At 43.9% G+C, this 15,577-nt stretch overlaps 1 protein-coding gene across 3 annotated transcripts in view; it reads left to right on the plus strand.

The window, feature by feature from the left end:
- RDX (radixin) overlaps positions 1-15,577 on the plus strand; it is a 109,453-nt gene that overhangs the window by 48,124 nt on the left and 45,752 nt on the right. The gene's annotated exons all lie outside the window — the stretch shown is intronic.

Below are 15,577 nucleotides of genomic sequence, written 5' to 3' on the forward strand. Positions count from 1 at the left end.
GTGACTGTTCTCCATAGAACTGTATGTGCACCAACTGTCAGCTCCTATGTCAGTAATGTAACAATCTGTCTTCACTGAATACAGGTTACTAGTGATGAGCGAGTCTACTCGTTGCTCGGGTTTTCCCCAGCACGCTCGCGTGTCCTCCGAGTATTTGACTGCTCGGAGATTTAGTTTTCATTGCGGCAGCTGAATGATTTACAGCTACTAGCCAGGCTGAGTACATGTAAGGGTTGCCTGGTTGCTAGGGAATCCCCACATGTAATCAAGCCGTCTAGTAGCTGTAAATCAATCAGCTGCCACAATGAAAACGAAATCTTCGAGCAGTCATAAACACTCATAGGTCACCCGAGCGTGCTGGGGAAAACCCGAGCAACGAGTGCACTCGCTCATCACTACAGGTTACCCATAATGAGAATTTTGAGAATGAATGTTCAGGAGGAAAAAAGTCAATTTGTCTGAAAATATATCCCAAAGTTGCTTATTTTCATGTGTACTATTGATTTTATTAAATAAAATTGTAACGAGTACTCTTTATTGTTTAGAGGGTTTATCCACTACCTAAAACTTACTGCCCAAGTATCTTATTCTAAGACATACGGTAATTACTTTTGTAATTTATGATGTTGGAAAATTCCCTACCGTCCCCTCTGTATAAGCCTTCCTTCACATGTACGCGTAGCATCCATTTTTACACATACTGGAGACGCTTATTCACACATACCCATTATAACCTGTGGGGCGGCACAAATGTCAGGGCCAAAAAAAGTCTGGGTCCATGTAAACACGTAGAGCACACTGATGTCATCCGTGTGCCGTCTGTGTGACACATACTGGAATATGAAATTACAGATCTTTATGTGTTAAAGATGTGCAAAGATAGATATCCGTCACATATATAATTTGTGCCTCGTATGTGTAGCTGACTGTACATGTATTAACCTAAAAAATAAATTAGAAAACTCTCACATGGGGTCTTCCCTATTTTTAGTAACCAGCAATGGTAAAGCAGACAGCTGAGAGCTGATATTATCAGGCTGGTAAGGGTTATTGGGCCCTTACCAGCCTAAAAATACAAGTCTGCAGCTGCCCCAGAAGTGGCGCATCACATGAAATGTTCCGTTTCTGGCACTTCGCCTTGGCTCATCCGGATACCCTGGTGCGTTGGCAATCGGGGTAATGGGGCTTGGGGTTGATGTCTGCTGTGAATTGTCCAAAAACACAGCTGACATCAATCACTGTTGTTCGTAATGTAGAGGTGTCTATCAGAAACCCCATTACTAACCCAGTAATAAAGAGGAAAGCCACACACACAATGCTTTTATTTAAATAAACACTACCCGCCACTTTCCCTGGTTCACACCTTTTATTAAACGTTACGGATGTCATCACTCTTCAGACTCGCGCAGCAAGACCTGGACGTGGCAGTTTAGCTGTGTTTTTTAGACAATTCACAGCAGACCTCAACCCCACGCCTCATCTCATGTGATGCGCCACTTCTGGGGCGGGTCCAGGCCGGTATTTGTAGGCTGGGAAGGGCCCAATAACCAAGGATCTTCCCAGTCTGATACCTGTTCACAGCTATTTGCTTTACCTTTGCTGGTTACAAAAAATGGGAGGGATCCCACATAATTTATTTTTTACTTTTTCATTTATTTATTAGGTTAATACATTTACAGTAAGCTACACTTGCAAGGCAGAGATTATATACGTGACTGTCTGTCTATCTCTCTCTGCCAAATCTATTCTGCATTCTATTCCAGGAAGTGGCACGCGGATAGGAAAAACGGACAGTCTTGTATAAATTTTTAACCCCTTGATGACCTTGGATGTATATTTACGTGGAGGGAGTGGTAGGGAGTTCTCAACTGCAGTAAATGACCAGTGTTTTGTTTTAAATTTAGGTATTTAGTAAGTTTTAGGTATTTTGAAAACCCGTTTTACTAGTTGTTCTATTCCCTTATAGGGTGCATATTATTGGCAGACTGTCACCCCAGTTAAACTAAGCTCATAACAAGGATTTAATGGCCACGTGACCGATCTAATCAGCCGGGGAACGAGCCTTCTGCCTATTAGCGGCCTGTTTACTCTCGCTGATAATTGGGAATGAGCTTTATGAACGGTCATTTACCAATTATTGGCTCATGTGAATGTGACGAGACCACAAGCTGAGGCCAGCGGCATGTGGCCGAAACTCTATTCTCTGCAGCCGTTGGTCGGATTTTCAGGCTTTCACATTTAGGCCTCACTCTTTAGAACATTGGTCAGTTGAGAGCGAGAGACTCTGGTTTTATGCGTTTATCATGGATATTAACAAACATTAAATATGCTATTACTCTGATCTCCAGCTCCGTGTGCTGTGGGCGCAATGGCCGAGCCTCGCTCCTCTAGGTCTTCCTGCACTTTGTAGGACAAGATTCTTAATCACAAGTGGGATGTGACATTTCGCACAATCTTCTAGGTATTCATTATTTGAGACCTTTGTTTTAAGCAAATTCTTTTTAAAGCAATTTATTTTATTTCACTAATTCTCTTAAAAGGATTTTCTCCCCCACCCCAACCTGCAAAAATCTTCAAGAGCCTAATTGTGCGTAATGGGGATGCACACAACGTTAGGATTCGGCATCACTGGCTGGTTCTGAAGGTTGTTCTGTGACCGGTATTTGCCTCCGACTCTTCTTCCCCAACACATGATGTAAGGGGGGAGACGAGGGTTGGGTATGTTCATCTCCGGACTACTGATTCTATTTTTGTCTAAGAAATAAGCCTCCGCCTGAGGAGTACGGCTGCAGCTCCTGGGTGAAGGTCTTTATAGATGGCCGACTACCATCTAGACGCAGTGTTCCTCAATTCCGGTCCTCAAGAGCCACTAACAGGTCATGTTTTCAGGATTTCCTTAGTACTGCCCAGGTGATAATTTCATCACCTGCTCAGGCAATAATTCCATCACCTGTGCAATACTAAAGAAATCCTGAAAACATGACCTGTTAGTGGCTCTTGAGGACCGGAGTTGGGGAACACTGACCTAGAGAGTATGGAGAGCTGTAGACCTGTTTGGGTAATTTTAATCTAAACTCATCAAAAACGCACATTTCTGTGGATGCGCAGTGTGTAAAAAACAAAACAAAAAAAACAGCGCCCTCGATTATAATGGGAGCATTTTCTATCTGAGATGTGCAGACAGAACACCTTTGACTCGCGGGCATCGGATTGAGGCCTTCTTATTGTGGCACCAGCTTTTTTACATCGGTTAAGACCCGTTTCTTCTCTTTTGAGGCAACAAGAATAGATGTGTGTGCCACACTGGACGCTTTTTCTGGAAAAAGAGTATAATTTTTGAGAGCCTAAAAATGTAGGTGCAAAATGATGTTCTAAAGTGGGCTGACGAAGAGCTGGCGTGGCCAACGTCATACAAGATGTGGCAAGCTCAACATTAGTAAATGTGGACCATTGTATATAACGGATAATGCATAGTGGTGCGGGCAGGACTCTGGTCGGCCATGAGGATACCACTTTAGATGGAGCCTCCCTCTCTAGATCTCTGCTCCATGACTTGTAGTAGTAGAACAGACATATTGTTAGTACCACAGTTAAAGGGACTCTGTCACCTGAATTTGGCGGGACTGGTTTTGGGTCATATGGGCGGAGTTTTCAGGTGTTTGATTCACCCTTTCCTTACCCGCTGGCTGCATGCTGGCTGCAATATTGGATTGAAGTTCATTCTCTGTCCTCCATAGTACACGCCTGCACAAGGCAAGATTGCTTTGCGCAGGCGTGTACTATGGAGGACAGAGAATGAACTTCAATCCAATATTGCAGCCAGCATGCAGCCAGTGGGTAAGGAAAGGGTGAATCAAACACCTGAAAACTCCGCCCATATGACCCAAAACCAGTCCCGCCAAATTCAGGTGACAGAGTCCCTTTAAGTGTCAGTGAGCCGTCCATGGCTTCCTCCGGCCGGTGACATTAATGGCAGCCCACATCTATTATTAATACCGCAATCCTGCCAGCTGCCGCAGACAATTAGTTCACTACCTGCGGCTGCCTGAAATACAATGTATCACAAGCAAGGTGACGATTCCTAGGCATCGATGTCTGGGTTGGGGTAGGGGTCAGAGGTCGCTGGGCGCTGAAGCCTATAAAACCCTTCACCACTTGGAGTATGTTCACACGGGGCGTTTTTGCAGCATGTTTAGTGCATAGAATATGCACTGTTTACAATGCTAGCAAAATCAATGAGATTGGGAAGTCTATTAATGCACACGGCCTACATTATCTACACATTACACATGTGTAGGACCTCAAGTTTCATAGTAGAGCGTTTTGCATCGTAACATTGGTCTTCGTAGGGGCTGGAGAACTGTTCCTTATTACTGCAGCCATGGGGGGCAGCAGGTTCTTCCATTTATTTCTTTGTCTCTGGCTGGGCACACCTGATGAAGCTGGTGTACTACTTAAACAGTCCATATCCGCGTAATCTTTATAATAAGATAATTTTATGAGTCCAACTATGGTGTGAAAGAGCTCGAGTGTCTAATGTATTCAGTTTCCACCCACCTAGCATGTGATCATTGACAGCCGCAGCTTGTACAGAGCAGTGTTAGGCTATATTCACACTTAGCGGTTTTTACCGCGGAACCGCCGCGATTTTGATGCTGCGGGTCCGCAGCAGTTTCCATAGCGTTTACAGTAACATGTAAACCCTATGGAAACCGCAAACCGCTGTGCACATGCTGCGGGAAAAACCGCGCGGGAACGCAGCGGTTTACAACCCGCAGCATGTCACTTCTTTGTGCAGAATCGCTGCGATTCTGCACCCATAGGAATACATTGAACCGCTTACTTCCCGCATGGGGCTGTGCCCACGTTGCGGTAAGTAAGCGGATAATGTGCGGGTGGTACCCGGGGTGGAGGAGAGGAGACTCTCCTCCAGGCCCTGGGAACCATATTTGGGGTTAAAAAATAAAAAATCTGGTTATACTCACCCTCTGATGTCCGGAGCTCCTGGGCGCTGCACGCGGCCGTCCGGTCAAAGTTGCTGTGCGACCAGGACCTGCGGTGACGTCGCGGTCACATGACCGTGACGTCACGAAGGGTCCTTCTCCCACAGCATCTTAGGAACCGGACCGCCGGGTGCAGCGCCCAGGAGATCCGGACATCAGAGGGTGAGTATAACCAGATTTTTATTATTTTTAAAATTACTATTGATGCTGCATATTGCTGCATATGCAGCATCAATAGTATAGGCGGAAACCCGCAGCGGAAAACGCGGAACAAACCGCGATAAATCTGCAGGGAGAACCGCAGTTGTTTTGCCCTGCAGATTTATCAAATCCGCTGCGGGAGAACTCGCAGGGACCCGACGCAAGGTGTGAACATGGCCTAAGATGCTGTGGGAGAAGGACCCTTCGTGACGTCACGGTCATGTGACCGCGACGTCACCGCAGGTCCTGGTCGCACAGCAACTCTGACCGGACGGCCGGGTGCAGCGCCCAGGAGCTCCGGACATCAGAGGGTGAGTATAACCAGATTTTTTATTTTTTAACCCCAAATATGGTTCCCAGGGCCTGGAGGAGAGTCTCCTCTCCTCCACCCCGGGTACCACCCGCACATTATCCGCTTACTTCCCGCAACGTGGGCACAGCCCCATGCGGGAAGTAAGCGGTTCAATGTATTCCTATGGGTGCAGAATCGCAGCGATTCTGCACAAAGAAGTGACATGCTGCGGGTTGTAAACCGCTGCGTTCCCGCGCGGTTTTTCCCGCAGCATGTGCACAGCGGTTTGCGGTTTCCATAGGGTTTACATGTTACTGTAAACGCTATGGAAACTGCTGCGGACCCGCAGCATCAAAATCGCGGCGGTTCCGCGGTAAAAACTGCTAAGTGTGAATATAGCCTTAGGAACCGGACCGCCGGGTGCAGCGCCCAGGAGATCCGGACATCAGAGGGTGAGTATAACCAATTTTTATTATTTTTAACATTACTATTGATGCTGCATATTGCTGCATATGCAGTATCAATAGTATAGGCGGAAACCCGCAGCGGAAAACGCGGAACAAACCGCGATAAATCTGCAGGGAGAACCGCAGTTGTTTTGCCCTGCAGATTTATCAAATCCGCTGCGGGAGAACCCGCAGGGACCCGACGCAAGGTGTGAACATAGCCTTAGATCTCAGCAGAGAGGAGGGGCGCTGAGGAGCCGTCAGTCTGTGGCTGGAGATTCAACAGCCAAGGGCAAGCAACACGTAAGCGATGTCAATCAGGCTATGTAAGAGAAGATCTAAGTTATTATTTATTATTATTCATTGTTATAGCGCCATTTATTCCATGGTGCTTTACATGTGAGGAGGGGTATACATAATAAAAACAAGTACAATAATCTTAAACAATTATTTAAGTTAAGGTTTTGAATAATAATTGCCCTGACATGGAGTTTCGAATAAGTACACCTGCTTCATCAGGTTATAAGAAATGATTTTAATATTTTATACAGCGTATGTCGAGCTCCATCCTTGTGAGCGTCTCTGGCCAGTTGTTAAACTGCCTGGAAATGATGATGGACAGTGAATGAGAAGACATAATGATCAGTTCCATGATTAGCTCCTAATAATGTTTCCACCTAATGGATTATCAACGCCACTCAGGCTGTAGAGTCAAAAGGTTATCCTTCCTGGCCGCCACGAGGTTATCCTTCCTGGCCGCCACCACTATAAATAGTCATTTGTGTAGCGAGAATGATTAGCACCTTGTAATGTGCCCGCGTGGCTAAGCCGCCGCTGTGGAGCTATTTCTGTCGCTCGCTGTAATCCATTTGCTTTGTGTCAATATTTCGGTTCACATCGTTGCGCCGAAGGTAATGGACATAATATTACAGAAGAGTAGATGGAATTATTTTTCTTCTATCTCTCAGGGACTCTATTGAAACAAGCGCAAATTAGGTAGTGACTTTTTGTAAAAAAAACAAACATTTTTTACTTTATATTTTCTTGAACCTATATTTTATTTTTAATAACCTGTACTGCTCTAGTCCTTTGGACTAATTATTTTTTTTCGTCTCTGCTTGATTTTAGGCTCTATTCCCATTGACTTCACAGCTTCCCCTCTTAAAGGCCATGTGTCATCAGAATGTGACCTATTTCAGTTAGGTTTTTTGTGTTCAGCGTATATTTCTTGACAGTTCTACTACTATACTACTACTACTACTACTACTACTACTACTACTACTAGGTGTAATTTTACATGCCTGCTAACTGTTCTTCTGGCCATTATCGGCAGTAGTAGCAGTGACTGACTCGGAACTTATTCTGAGCCTGCTCATGGTGAAGGATGTGGGAGGAGGCGAGCTGTGACATCACCTACTGGCATTAAAATACAAAACACTTAGAGCTTATCAACCACCAAAAGATATGGGATGATAAAAGGTATAATTTTAATAACAAAATAAACCATTGCAAACAATCAATCCCATATATCATAGAACACTTGTCAAAAACAGAGCTATTTGAATACGGCTACAGGTGCACCAGTAAAGATGGTGTCGTCATATCAGACATAGGAAGAAAACAAAAACAATCATAAAGCCAAAAACCCCATAGATGAATCTGTATACTTGTAAAGTGACAGTGCAACCATTTATATTAACCCCTTCATGACCCAGCCTATTTTGACCTTAAAGACCTTGCCGTTTTTTGCAATTCTGACCAGTGTCCCTTTATGAGGTAATAACTCAGGAACGCTTCAACGGATCCTAGCGGTTCTGAGATTGTTTTTTTCGTGACATATTGGGCTTCGTGTTAGTGGTAAATTTAGGTCAATAAATTCTGTGTTTATTTGTGATAAAAACGGAAATTTGGCGAAAATTTTGAAAATTTCGCATTTTTCACATTTTGAATTTTTATTCTGTTAAACCAGAGCGTTTTGTGACACAAAATAGTTAATAAATAACATTTCCCACATGTATACTTTACATCAGCACAATTTTGGAAAGAAAATTTTTTTTTTGCTAGGAAGTTATAAGGGTTAAAATTTGACCAGTGATTTCTCATTTTTACAACGAAATTTACAAAACCATTTTTTTTTAGGGACCACCTCACATTTGAAGTCAGTTTGAGGGGTCTATATGGCTGAAAATACCCAAAAGTGACACCATTCTAAAAACTGCACCCCTCAAGGTGCACAAAACCACATTCCAGAAGTTTATTAACCCTTCAGGTGCTTCACAGCAGCAGAAGCAACATGGAAGGAAAAAATGAACATTTAACTTTTTAGTCACAAAAATGATTTTTCAGCAACTATTTTTTTATTTTCCCAATGGTAAAAGGAGAAACTGAACAACGAAAGTTGTTGTCCAATTTGTCCTGAGTACGCTGATACTGCATATGTGGGGGTAAACCACTGTTTGGGCGCACGGCAGGGCTTGGAAGGGAAGGAGCGCCATTTGACTTTTTGAATGAAAAATTGGCTGCACTCTTTAGCGGACACCATGTCACGTTTGGAGAGACCCTGTGTGCCTAAACATTGGAGCTCCCCCACAAGTGACCCCATTTTGGAAACTAGACCCCCCAAGGAACTTATCTAGATGCATAGTGAGCCCTTTAAACCCCCAGGTGCTTCACAAATTGATCCGTAAAAATGAAAAAGTACTTTTTTTTTCACAAAAAAAATATTTTAGCCTCATTTTTTTCATTTTCACATGGACAACAGGATAAAATGGATCCTAAAATTTGTTGGGCAATTTTTCTTGAGTACACCGATACCTCACATGTGGGGGTAAACCACTGTTTGGGCACACGGCAGGGCTCGGAAGGGAAGGCGCGCCTTTTGACTTTTTGAATGGAAAATTAGCTCCAATTGTTAGCGGACACCATGTCGCGTTTGGAGAGCCCCTGTGTGCCTAAACATTGGAGCTCCCCCACAAGTGACCCCATTTTGGAAACTAGACCCCCCAAGGAACTTATCTAGATGCATACTGAGCACTTTAAACCCCCAGGTGCTTCACAGAAGTTTATAATACAGAGCCATGAAAATCAAAAATAATTTTTCTTTTCTCAAAAATGATTTTTTAGCCTGGAATTTCCTATTTTGCCAATGGTAATAGGAGAAATTGGACCACAAATGTTGTTGTCCAGTTTGTCCTGAGTACGCTGATACCCCATATGTGGGGGTAAACCACTGTTTGGGCGTACGGCAGGGCTCAGAAGGGAAGGCATGCCATTTGGCTTTTTAAATGGAAAATTAGCTCCAATCATTACCGGACAACATGTCGCGTTTGGAGAGCCCCTGTGTGCCTAAACATTGGAGATCCCCCACAAATGACCCCATTTTGGAAACTAGACCCCCAAAGGAACTAATCTAGATGTGTGGTGAGCACTTTGAACCCTCAAGTGCTTCACAGAAGTTTATAACGCAGAGCCATGAAAAGAAAAAAAAATTCTTTTCTCAAAAATGATTTTTTTAGCCCGCAATTTTTTATTTTCCCAAGGGTAACAGGACAAATTTGACCCCAAAAGTTGTTGTCCAGTTTCTCCTGAGTACGCTGATACCCCATGTGCAGGGTGGATAAAAATCTTGATTTTTTTAAAAAAATCAGATTTTTTTTATTTAAATCAAATTTTTTTGATTTAAATCATTTGATTTAAATCAGATTTTTTAATCAAGTTGTACACAAGCAAAACTTTGTCTTTTTGCAAATCTAATTGTTTTACACAAATAAAAATATTAAAACAGTTGATTATGAAACCTAATAATTTTTATTTGCACTATTAAACACTCAGAATTGAACTACAGAGAGTAAAGGCCCCTTCACATTAAGCGACGCTGCAGCGATACCGACAACGATCCGGATCGCTGCAGCGTCGCTGTTTGGTCGCTGGAGAGCTGTCACACAGACAGCTCTCCAGCGACCAACGATGCCGGTAACCAGGGTAAACATCGGGTAACTAAGCGCAGGGCCGCGCTTAGTAACCCGATGTTTACCCTGGTTACCATGCTAAAAGTAAAAAAAACAAACACTAGATACTTACCTACAGCCGTCTGTCCTCCAGCGCTGTGCTCTGCTTCTCTGCACTCCTCCTGTACTGTCTGTGAGCCGGAAAGCAGAGCGGTGACGTCACCGCTCTGCTTTCCGGCTCACAGACAGTACAGGAGGAGTGCAGAGCACAGCGCTGGAGGACAGACGGCTGTAGGTAAGTATCTAGTGTTTGTTTTTTTTTACTTTTAGCATGGTAACCAGGGTAAACATCGGGTTACTAAGCGTGGCCCTGCGCTTAGTTACCCGATGTTTACCCTGGTTACCAGTGAAGACATCGCTGGATCGGTGTCACACACGCCGATCCAGCGATGTCTTCAGGGAGTCCAGCGACGAAATAAAGTTCTGGACTTTCCTCAGCGACCAACGATCTCCCAGCAGGGGCCTGATCGTTGGTCGCTGTCACACATAACGATTTCATTAACGATATCGTTGCTACGTCACAAATAGCAACGATATCGTTAACAATATCGTTATGTGTGAAGGTACCTTAAGTACTTTTTAACAATAGCCTATCTCTAACGTTTGAAGTAAGCAAACATCTTCAGTGAATACATCAGTCCTTTAAGCCTACTGTTTATTTAGGACTTTTAATAGGAAAACCAGTTGTCCTGCTTTAGCAGTTCCTAAGCGGTTTCGGACTGTTGTGTGCACAAAACCAAATGAAGAAAACAATCTCTCTACTCCTGCGGATGAAGCCGATGCAGTCAGTAGCTGAGTAGCTAGATTTATTATCTTTGCTGGAAGAACAAGTGATTGCGACTTCCACCAGTCCAGTGGTTTTAGTTCATTAACGACGTTATCTGCAAACATGTATTTTTGAAATGGTGCAGATTCACACTTCAATTTCAGCACAGTTGCCACAATGTCATGGTTAGTATTGGCGAGCCACTCCATTGCAGAGTTGATTTCCGCCTCAGATAATTTTTTCCCTCTGTAGATGGGATGCAAGATATTGGCTAAATAGTGTTCTTCTTTTAATGCTTGGTCCTTGCGGGGCTGTATTGCAACCTTTACATTGTTTGAGAGGTTCAAGCGATCTAGAGAACCTTCTAAATCTTTCCAAACTTCTGTGGCATCAGCTATGGTTGCAGTATCTTTCTGCATTTTATCCAACGCAATCGATATTGGCTTTAACCTTTCCAAAAGGTCCTCGGCATTTCTCTTCACACCAAGATTTAATACTTTGCTTCGTATATTAGCATCAATTTTATCCCGATGTGTTTCGCAAATGGACAGTAATTTTGACCAGTTGTTAATAAACATTTCCAAGCAGTCAGCCAAGGTATTCCATCTAACATCTTGTGGTAGAACCAACTTCAGTCCTCCCATTTCCTTGTAGGTTGCATGTGCAAAATGATTATTGCGGAAATATTTAACAATTTCTACAACATGTTCCTTGACACCTGAAATATGCAGGTCTTTTGCCAAAAGATGCAACAAATGGGCAGAACAACCGTATGTAATGACATTTGTGTCATCCTCATGTGCCAGTTCCGCTCGCATTTTTGCCACATTGCTTGCGTTATCAGTAACTAAGCTCCTTACTTTACATCCAAACTGTTCTTGGCATTGGTGAATTGAGTTCTTAGCAATTTCAAGTAAATATTCAGCAGTATGTGAATTTCCAGATGTGTCGATTGTGTCTGTAAGGTAAGTTTCACCATCTTCTGTTGTGACACAAGTGCAAATTATGGGGTCGTTGTGGATGTTGCTCCAACCATCCAAGCTCATGTTAACAACCTTGTCTTTCAAATATTTTGTACAAGCCGCTCTTTCTATGTCGTATACAGCCTGAAGATGTTTTCCTGAGATATCAAATCTACTTGGTGGTTTGTAGCCTGGTCTAATTCCTTCGATCATTTGTACAAACAATGGGTGCTCAACTAGTCGGAAAGAAGAATTGGTTGCAAATATGAATTTACCAATTAATTCATCAAAATGTTCTTTCTGGCTCGTCGTAGTCTTTAAGATGAATTTTTCTACACTTTGCACGCAAAGTTTTTTTTTGGGCTGCTTTGTTGAAGTTGTACCCAGATATTGATTGTCACGTGCAGCACAAGCCATATTTGACCCTGAAAGCACAGAAATTAAAAATATAAATCGACTGCGTATTTGAAGAAATATAACGAAAATATTTTGAAACAAACTTTTTGAACAATGTAATGGTCCTCGTCCTATAAGGGCTGTCTCAAAAGTTATGCTACTCAAGTTTTCCGGTGAAGTTGCTGTAATACTGGTAACTAATATCAGAGCAACTGAAAAAAATTATGTCACAAAAGTTTTAAAAATGTTTTTTTTTAAAAATGGTCAATTTGGCAGACTTCAAAAGTGAATTGCAGCCTACAATAAAAAAAAAAAAATAAGCGTATACACACTTTATTTTTACTTAAAGGACATGTGCACCTTTATTTTTTAAGGTGCAGTGTGCACATGTCCTCCCCCCGCAGCTCTCTTACCTCCGATGTCAGCGCTGCGGGGATCCGTGGCTTCGTTCTGCCCGTCCGCGAGCGCGCCTCCATTCATTTCAATGGAGCGTGCGGCCCGCTGATGTCACGCCGCTGGATCACTGCGAGTAGGCCGCAACCGAAGGACGGGAGGCGGACGGTCAAAACGAAGCCACGGATCTCAGCGCTGCGGGGATCGGAGGTAAGAGCGCTGCGGGGGGGGGGGAGGACATGTGCACCTTAAAAAAATAAAGGTGCACATGTCCTTTAGCGTTAATTTTCTGTGAAATATTGCCTTAACATAAATTTAAATCCTATACTCCAGAACTACTAGTGCTAGAAATTTCTCTTTTCATAGACTTTAACCATCCCAGTAAAATGTCTGTTAAAAAAATAGGTTGTAATTGCCAGACTTACTAGTACTAGGCTCCTGGTGCATAAGAAGCTGTGGGGGTTCATTGACATTAGTTGTATCATTATCAACATCTTCATTTCCCTTCTGGTTGCAGTTTTCATAATGTGATTTCAAACGGCAAACAAGTCCTTGGATATCCTTTTGACAGTATTTGCACTTTGCTCTTGCACCTTTCTTTCCAAGATCTGCTGCTGGCATCTCAACAAAATGAACCCAAATAGGGTCTCTCTTACGACCTGCCATGGCTCACACAGATCACTTATGAAGTTTGATTGTTAATACAGCCAAGTACTGCTGACTATCCAACAAGTTTGGGCATGTCAACTGAATGGAAAAAGAAACTAAACCAAAAGTGAAACCAAGCTAGAAGTGTGGAATTAAAGGGGCAGTATGAACAAAATGTGGAGGCTATTAATAGTTTATACAATTAAGACATGCTGCTTTTAAACACCTACCTATTGCCATATAGTAAAACAAAAAAGATTTTTACTTACTTTGGGGTCCCCCCCTCACCCTGGCGTTAGATCGTTGCCCCTAGTTTCGTCCGTGTAACTATGGGCGCACATGCGCACTGCTCTCACTTCTCATTTTAATCGTGATTTATATTAAAAAAAAACCTTTTGATTTAAATCAGTGATTTAAATCATGATTAAAATCATGATTTAAATCGATCCGATTTAAATAGAAAAAAATCTTTTGATTTAAATCGTGATTTAAATCATGATTTAAATCGGCGTGATTTAAATCAATCCACCCTGCCCATGTGTGGGGGTAAACCACTGTTTGGGCACACGTCGGGGCTCAGAAGGGAAGTAGTGACTTTTGAAATGCAGACTTTGATGGAATGGTCTGCGGGCGTCACGTTGCGTTTGCAGAGCCCCTGGTGTGCCTAAACAGTAGAAACCCCCCACAAGTGACCCCATTTTGGAAACTAGACCCCCAAAGGAACTTATCTAGATATGTGGTGAGCACTTTCAACCCCCAAGTGCTTTACAGAAGTTTATAACGCAGAGCCGTGAAAATAATAAATACGTTTTCTTTCCTCAAAAATAATTTTTTAGCCCAGAATTTTTTATTTTCCCAAGGGCTACAGGAGAAATTGGACCCCAAAAGTTGTTGTCCAGTTTCTCCTGAGTACGCTGATACCCCATGTGTGGGGGTAAACCACTGTTTGGGCACACGTCGGGGCTCAGAAAGGAAGTAGTGACTTTTGAAATGCAGACTTTGATGGAATGGTCTGCGGACGTCTTGTTGCGTTTGCAGAGCCCCTGGTGTGCCTAAACAGTAGAAAGCCCCAACAAGTGACCCCATTTTGGAAACTAGACCCCCCCAAGGAACTTATCTAGATATGTGGTGAGCACTTTGAACCCCCAAGTGCTTTACAGACGTTTACAACGCAAAGCCGTGAAAATATAAAATCATTTTTCTTTCCTCAAAAATGATGTTTTAGCAAGCAATTTTTTATTTTCTCAAGGGTAACAGGAGAAATTGGACCCCAATAATTGTTGCGCAGTTTGTCCTGAGTATGCTGGTACCCCATATGTGGGGGTAAACCACTGTTTGGGCGCACGTCGGGGCTCGGAAGTGAGGGAGCACCATTTGACCTTTTGAATACAAGATTGGCTGGAATCAATGGTGGCGCCATGTTGCGTTTGGAGACCCCCTGATGTGCCTAAACAGTGGAAACCCCTCAATTCTAACTCCAACACACCCCTAACCCTTATCCCAACTGTAGCCGTAACCCTAATCACAACCCTAACCCCAACACACCCCTAACCACAACCCTAACCCCAACACACCCCTAACCCTAACCACAACCCTAATTCCAACCCTAACCCTAAGGCTATGTGCCAACGTTGCGGATTTGTATGAGATTTTTCAGCACCATTTTTGAAAAATCCGCGGGTAAAATCGGAGCATGGGGGGGTGGATTGGAGCATGGGGGGGTGGATCGGAACACGGGGTGGGGGATTGGAGCACGGGGTGGGGGATCGCTGTACGGGGGGGATCGCTGTGCGGGGGGGTGGATCGCAGTCCCGGGGGGTTTGATTGGAGCACGGGGGGTGTGATTGCAGCACGGGGGGAGCGGACAGGAGGACGGGGGAGCGGAGCACAGGACGGAGGGGAGTGGACCACAGATCGGGGGGCTGGGGGGGCGATGGGTGGGGTGGGGGCACATAAGTGTTTCCAGCCATGGCCGATGATATTGCAGCATCGGCCATGGCTGGATTGTAATATTTCACCAGTTTTTTAGGTGAAATATTACAAATCGCTCTGATTGGCTGTTGAAAGTGAAACTGCCAATCAGAGCGATCGTAGCCACGGGGGGGGGGGGGGGGGGGGGGGGGCGGGGGGGTGAAGCCACCCCCCCTGGGCTAAACTACCACTCCCCCTGTCCCTGCAGGCCGGGTGAAATGGGAGTTAACCCTTTCACCCGATCTGCAGGGACGCGATCTTTCTGTGACACAGCATATGCGTCACACGTCGGATTGGCACCGACTTTCATGACGCATACGCTGTGTCACAGATCGGGAAGGGGCTAAGGGGTAGCGAGCTCATGACTACCACATAGGTAAAGTTGTTGGAGTATCACAAAGTTTTTTTTTAAGGTCAGTGACCGCTCATTTGAAAGCCTTAAGTTGTAGGGGTGCTAGTATTCCCATCATTAGCTCTTACCTTTATCCATCT

Source organism: Ranitomeya imitator, chromosome 3 (genome assembly GCF_032444005.1).
Source record: "Ranitomeya imitator isolate aRanImi1 chromosome 3, aRanImi1.pri, whole genome shotgun sequence".
NCBI lineage: Eukaryota > Metazoa > Chordata > Amphibia > Anura > Dendrobatidae > Ranitomeya > Ranitomeya imitator.